This window comes from Podarcis melisellensis (genome assembly GCF_964234715.1).
Source record: "Podarcis melisellensis genome assembly, chromosome: 1".
Lineage (NCBI taxonomy): Eukaryota > Metazoa > Chordata > Lepidosauria > Squamata > Lacertidae > Podarcis > Podarcis melisellensis.
The window spans coordinates 92,628,021-92,635,958 of record NC_138528.1 but is presented as its reverse complement, the minus strand read 5'-3'; positions in this window follow the sequence as shown (position 1 = coordinate 92,635,958).

Here is a 7,938-nt window from a genome sequence, read left to right as displayed (position 1 = left end):
TGGACATTGTCAAGCTAAGCCTTGGTACGCTGACCCTCTTAGGGCAGAACAATAACTGGCACCCCACGTGGCACATTTTGAACATTTCTAAGTGGCAGCCACACACTTCTCTGTATGCTCAGGGGTAGAGCATCTGATTTCTGCCCCTTTGCTCCCATTTCTTCCCCTCTTCCTCTTCAGGTGGTTGTGCAGCTGAGAGGTCAGCAGGCACAGCATGGCCTCATAGAAAAGCCACACTCTCAACCACCTCAAGTGAGCCAGGCTGTTTTGAAAGGAGTGGGAGAGGACAGTGTAAGGGAATAAAGTGCCTAAGGTGAGCCAGTATGGTGTAGTGCAGTGTTTCCCAACCTTGTGCCTCCAGCTGTTTTTGAACTACAATTCCCATCATCCCTGACCACTGGTCTTGCTAGCTAGGGATGATGGGAGTTGTAGGCCAAAAACATCTGGAGGCACAAGGTTGGGAAACACTGGTGTAGTGGTTAAGAGCGGTGGACTCGTAATCTGGTGAACCAGGTTTGCATCTCTGCTCCACCGCATGCAGCTGCTGGGTGACCTTGGGCCAGTCACACTTCTCTGCAGTCTCTCAGCCTCACTCACCTCACAGAGTGTTTGTTGTGGGGGAGGAAGGGAAAGGAGATTGTTAGCCACTTTGAGACTCCTGAAGGGGAGTGATAAAGCGGGATATCACATCCAAACTCTTCTTTGGAGGCAGGTTGGGCTCAGGTGGGTGCCACCCTTGGGGTTCCTGGTTTATTTGCTCATGCAGGACCTGCTATTTCCTTGCGTGAAACCCAAACACGGGGAACTAGTACCCAAACCTCGCTGTGCACATGACGCCGATTCAGATATCAGCCACACCTGTGTGTAGCACCGGAAACGAAGGAGGTTCCTGCAGGGGCCCTTCCTGTGATTTACCACTCTGGTTCCACCCTGCGTGAGTAGGAAATGAGTGAATATGGTGGAAAGGCATTCTATTATCTGCTTGTATGTTGGATAATACATTTTATACCACTTTTCCACAAAGCTCAAAGCAGTTTACTAACAGCAGCAGCAGCAGCAGCAGCAGCAGCAATAGTTATAATGGATCCAAAAGTCCCCTTCCACCAACAGAAGCCTATTATGGCTCTCAGAAGGACTCTTTTGAAATATGTTGTATGAAAACAGTGTCCCCAAGTCCAGATGTGTTTCTCCATTTATGCAGATGTTCATGTACAGCACAGATAAGGAACTTTGGCCCTTCAGATGCTGCTGAACTATAACACCTATATAGTGCTTCCCCCAGGGGTACTCAAGGCTACGCAGTACCGGCACCTCTTTTTGTTGTTGTTAAAAGGTCTGGCGCTTTCTGTAACAACCTCATGGGTCTGATAGCAGTTGGAGTCACAAGTTTCCCATACCTGGTGTGCAGCTTTGCACAAGCTCCTTTACATGACCTTTTGCAGCCCACACTGCAGCTTGGCAGACTGGCCCCTGATGCCCTGTGACACTACGCTGACAGGCACCTTCTGCTTGATCCTGATGCAAATGTTCACAGAACAACACTTAATGCATTGGTGCCTTCTGCTGGCGGTTGTTTGGATCCAAGTCAGCGTGGTGGATCTCTGGGCCACTTTTCTGCAGCTTTCAGGCAAACCCTCTTATTGAACGATGAAATAGTTTGACCATAGTTTTCAGGCGGTTTCAGACTTCTTATCCATGTAATGACTGCATGGAGGGCTCATATCTGTCCCGTCACACCCACAATTGCAGGTGCTGCTTCCCAATGTCAAATCCAGGTATATTTTGTTCCTTTGCCATACTTCCAAAAATTGGTAAGAGAGAGCACAGCTGTAATTTGGGTTCAGATGAGCATGTAACCCTCCATGCTGTGGCATTCACAGAGACAGCTGATCTGTTCTGTGCGAGGAGCTTTGAGTCCTCAGTATAAGGGGTGCTCTGGCAAGTGATGTTAAGAAAGCCTTTTATTCTGGAATGCATCCTCAAAAACTGTTAGTACATTCTAGAAAGTACTAGACATTTCTAGTTCTAGAAAGTACTCGAAACTGCTAGTACGTTCATTTTAAAACTAAATGCACATGAATTGTAGCTTTTTCATTTGATTTACAAGCTTGGAAATGCAAAATGCAAATCAAGCCTCCCTTGTGAAATTGGCTTAAGTAGTTCAGGGATTCTTCATTTAAACTTCTAAGTACCTTCATTGCTTTTTCTTTTTCACAGTTGTGCTCTTGAGCTTTACATAATCTCTCTCTCTCTCTCTCTCTCTCTCACACACACACACACACACACACACACACATATATATAATCTTTATCTCCTTTTTCTTGCTGCCCAGGAACTCAATCTGAGAAATTAGTTATGAAGAGCAGCAAACTATTTGACTTGAAGGAGTATGGGGTTTGCTTCTGTGGAAAACAGCTATCAGTGACCCCAAACTTATTCTTCCTACATTATTGCATCCCTGCACCAATTACTGGCCACTTTATAGCCCATAAAAGAAAGTGAAACTTGCCATTCCCATTAGTCTGGTAATGGAAACAAGACAGCTTTGGGTTAGCGGTAGGTGGGGTAGGTAGTGTCCTAACTTTAAAAGTAAATTAGCTTAGACAGGCTATCAAGTTCTCTGCTTCTTCATCAGGAGTGACAAGGAAGGTAACACCTTGTATTTCTGCTGCTTCTTTTTTCCAGCACCGAGCCAAGATGGATCAAACGCTTCAAGGCCACCTGAAAGAGGAGCTATCTAGTCTGCAGCCATGGAAAAAGGAAGTCACTAGCAACTAAAAATGCAATCCTGGTATAATAGTATCCATGACTAATCAGAAGTAAGCCATGCTGAGGGCAAGGAGACTTATTGCCACGTAAGGGTGGGCAGGGTGGCAGCCTAAAAGTATCCAGATGTTTTCTTGAGCCATTTTGCACAGTGCTTTTCAGTCTCTCCCCACCCGATTTTCAATATTGGCTCAGAGGTTCAGAGATACTAATTTTCCCAGGACTGCGCAAAGTGTTAATGTTTTTGTTGTTGTTTAGTCGTTTAGTCGTGTCTGACTCTTCGTGACCCCATGGACCAGAGAACGCCAGGCACTTCTGTCTTCCACTGCCTCCCGCAGTTTGGTCAGACTCATGTTTGTAGCTTTGAATACACTATCCAACCATCTCGTTCTCTGTTGTCCCCTTCTCCTTGTGCCCTCCATCTTTCCCAACACCAGGGTCTTTTCCAGGGAGTCTTCTCTTCTTGAGGTGGCCAAAGTATTGGAGCCTCAGCTTCAGGATCTGTCCTTTCAGTGAGCACTCAGGGCTGATTTCCTTAAGAATGGATGTGTTTGATCTTCTTGCAGTCCATGGGACTCTCAAGAGTCTCCTCCAGCACCATAATTCAAAAGCATCAATTCTTCGGCGATCAGCCTTCTATATGGACAAAGTGTTAATAGCTGCATGATACCTGCTATGCCAGGGCAAAGAGCAGCTTCGAGGGTGATTTCATTTTGGAAAATGGCAGAGGGGATCACTAACCTCCTCCCCTCCCCAACACCATTGCCCTGATCCAAATTCACAAACAGAGAGCAAGTTGCTATTGACATTTTAAAAATGCAAAAGATCCTATCAGCACCGGCCCTAATATTAGGCAGAGGGTGGTGGTTGACTCAGGCAGCAGATGCTGGGGGTTCAGGGACCAGTGGCGAGGTTCTGGAGGACAGTGCTGTGTGTGCTACATGGCCTGCCCTGCAGCCCCTAAACTAGCCTGTATGTGAAATGGAGAGTGACTTATTGTCCTTTGCCTCCAGTATCTGGTTTAGACCTCTGGTGTTTACTGGAAGTTTCATTGTGCTCTACTTAATATCCCCCTTCTCCTTCTTTCAAAGTGACTCATGTATTTTGTTTCAGCACCCCAAGAACAGCCTCCCTTTCCCAGCCTCTGCAAACTATGGCTATAAGAAAGTGTAAGCAATATGCTTCTGCTATTCCCTTCTGATCAGGCACATCACATAAGTTTCCTAGGCCAGCATGACATTCCCAAACATGATCATGATTTTCTTTCACATGCAATTGTGTAAGCCTTTGCTTTGGTCCAGCTTCTCTATATAGGTGGTCAATTCTACTCAAGTCTTAATTTAAAGCAATCTGTTGCTCTCGTTGCATAAATGACCCAATCCATTGGTGTGTTCTGGCCAGTAGGACTCCTGCTTTTCTCACATGTGAAACATTCTGCATTTCCATGGAAAGAGTCCATTCCTGTGTGCTTTCATTGACATTAATGGGAACCTCTGAGGAGATTTCACCCCTCCCATATCCAAGAATCTGCTAATGTGCTCTGCTGATTCTCCAGAGAGGAGGGGGCGGTTTCTACTCTCTACTTATTCCGCTCCAGCCTCACATCAAAGTGTCGGAGATAGAGACTGAGTGTTAGAGAGAGATCGTGTGTATAGATAAGGTTGCTGCTAAGAGCAGCTGCAGACACTCAGTGCAGTTCAGCTTTTCGTTTAGACCTCATTTAGCTCTGTATATAGATGTGTATTATAGTTGTAGATAGAATAAAGAAGATATTCTCCAGAGCTGCTCTCCGAGTCGTTTATGCTCTGCTATACTCTGCTGTGTGACGACTGTCTTCTTGTTGGAGTGAATCCGGTGCTCACAACTCTAAGCTGTGAGTCCACAGAACTTTGACCTGTTCCTGTGCAGAAGGTCTTTGGAAGTGCTACCCTGCTCACCTAGCCCAGTCGGGGCTGAAGTGGATGAGTCCAGTTGGTGGCACTGGCTCAAGAGCGATGCTGACAACCTCATCATGTTCAAGAGAGCCATGTGCTAACCAGGCCCAATGTGTTTAAGTGCTAGCATACCCTCCAATATTTCTCCGATGAAAATAGGAACATCCCATTCCATAATGATAATTTTACTATTTATATCCCACACATCTTACTGGGTTGCCCCAGCCACTCTGGGCAGCTTCCAACATATATAAAAGATTAAACTTTTTTTAAAAAAAAAAAACTACCCCATACAGAATTGCCTTTAGACATCTTGGGAGTGGAATAACTCCATACCCTCCAACATTTCTCTAATGAAAATAGGGACAACTAAGGAAAAGTGGGACATTTCAGGATCAAATCATAAACTGGGGTGACTTCTCTAAATCAGGGGCGTCCCTAGAAAATAGGGACACTTGGAGGGTCTGTGTTAAACATTTGGTGAACAGGCTGCTAGCTAACTGAAGAAAAGTTTACTTCTCTCTTTCCTAACGTTAGAACTCATGGACACTCAATAAAGCTGAAAGTTTGAAAATTCAGGGCAGATAAAAGAAAGTACTTCTTCATCACATAGTTAAACTGTGGAACTCATTCCCACAGGAGGAAGTGATGGCAAGGAACTTGACTTTGAAAGAGGATTAGATAAATTTACAAAGGACAAGGCAATCAAAGGCTATTAGCCATGATGGCTATGCTCCATCTCTGCTGTCAGAAGCATTATGCCTCTGAAGACCAGTTGCTGGGAATCATCAGTGTGCAGAGTGCTCTTGTGCTCATGTCCAGCTTTGCAGGCTTCCCACAGTCATCTGTTCAGCCATTGTGAGATAAGGATGCTGGACTAGATGAGCCATTGGCCCAATGCAGCATGTTTGTTTTGTGTTCTCGTATACTTGAAGAGACACGGGAGCTAAGGTAGTATAAAAAGCTGGATATTGGATGTGCAAATTGTTTACAAATATATAGATATAGATACAGGTGTTTGCGTGCTTTGGGAAGTTTGCATTTCATTACTTTCAGAAGCAAGCCATTCAGGATCAAAATGCAAATCAATCCATTGCCAGCGCCACCAGGAACACTGTATATAGGTTCTATAGGTACAAGACTCTACTGGTTTGTAGTTGTTGCCTGAGAATGAAGAGTTTTCTCTTATTACTGTTATTAGAAAAGTAATGTAGCAATGTGACTCTCTCAACCTCAGAAGGTTTAACTGGGATTAGTGTGGCATTTTTACTATTCACAGCAGCATCTTGGGGGAGACATAACAGTGTATGCTGTCAATATGCAATAAGAATGCTCTGCTTTGTCGGTTACGGTGGCTTTGGAATCAATGGGGTTTTTGCATATTAATTGCACACGAAAAGGGCCACAGCAATCTCTCGACTTGAAAAAGCACTAACGCTCTTCTAATGTTCACACACAAGCCGAGTCGGCCTCACACAGTCTGTCTAATGAGTTGTCTGCTAATCTCCTGTTTGATGCACATGTTTCCAAGAGCTCCGCAGCATCACAGTAGAGTGGACCCCTATGCGGTGGGAGGGGGGACACTTTGTCCATTGGGGAGCTGCATTCTATAAAGCAGTAATAGCACCCATGGTCAAGTGTAGCCAGGCTTTGTCCAGTGTAAGTACCTTTAGAGTAACATGCATGTACCATACAGTATAAAGCAGAACATTTCAACTGGGGCCAGCCGGAGGAATGTCAACAGAGCAGAGTGTACCAAAGAAATCACATTGTAGCATCTGGTGACTCACTGAGGGTTCTCTACTGGGAACCTTAGCCATCATGGCTGGTCCAGCCCAATGGAGTTTTGTAGGTGTTATGTAATCAGTAGTCTGTGTTTGCCTGAGCTTGAGTCTGGACTAAGGATTCTGAGCTCCTGATGATGTCCAATCACAGAACATTTCAGGATTTGGGCCTCTGCCATTGGCCCTTGAACTCTGAGTCATGATTCGCAGCTTGGAAGTTTAGACAGCCAATCACGTTGGAAGTGGCAGTGGCCCAGGCTTTCAGGAATGTATATAAGCAGTTGCTTTGCCCCGATTCCCAGTTATGTAGTTCAATAAAGGTTCTTGCTGTAATCACTGTGTCTTGCCTCGTGGGAACCCACCTACACTTCAGTAGGCTTTTGACCAGATTGCCAGTGCCTCCCTGAGAGAGGGTAGACTTCCTTGGGCTATGGAGGTGGTGCTGGTATCTCTTAAACAGTGGTTTCCTACCTTTCCTCCACATGGACCACTTGAAAATCGCTAAAGGGCTTGTCAGAGAACATAATGATTTTTCTGCCTGCTCTGCAGCAATCGTAATGTGCTAGATGCTGTATTTTAGCTTTATTTTTTAATGTATTTTTGTTGCTTCTTTTATAACTTATATATTGTGATTTTGGGTACTACAGTCTGAATTCTGTAGAATTCAAGTTGTAACACAACAAAATACAGTATGAGAAATAAAAGAAGCTATTAAAAATCAATATGCATTTGTAATGCGATGGATCTGCCCTCTCCCGGTTTCAACCAGAAATACACAGGCTCACAGGGGACCACCTGGATGTAGCTTATGAACAACAGTTTGGAAACTCCTGATCTAAAGAACCTCCCATAGAGGTTAATTTTCAACCTCCTCCCTTTTCTGAGGGACTGAGCATGTGACATTCCAACAGAATCCCATTTTACAGATATGAAAACAAAGGCTTGTGATTCCAAAGATGCCAGCAAGGCTATTTCCCTCTCCACCCTCCTGCATCCAATTCTTGAACTAAGAAAGCCGCCTCACCTTGACAAATGGCAGGGCCACTAATAGAAGTGCTAACAATAAGCAATTGTTTTTTGTTGCTACAACAAAAATTGCTAAAACTGGGCTCAGCTAGTGATAAAATACGTCTGCACGCTGTTTTCCGTTTGCTCTGAAGACATCAATAGTGGCCAAGAAAGTGTTTTAATCTAAGTATTCTGTGAGGCAAACAGGAGGCAGAGGGAATTCTACAGCAACACCTCGCCGGAAACAAAAATCTTTCAGTTGTTCTTCATTATAGTTCACATCACAGATTAAACCCATCCCAGGAGCCCACCAATGTAAAGGGGAAGGGGGTGGGGAGAGATAAACAGGCACGAAATTGCCAAGAAAAGTGTCCAAAGCAAGATTCAAAAATAACTTCAACATTTGAGCAGAGATTGGATCAATGCACTTGTGTAAAACTATTAAG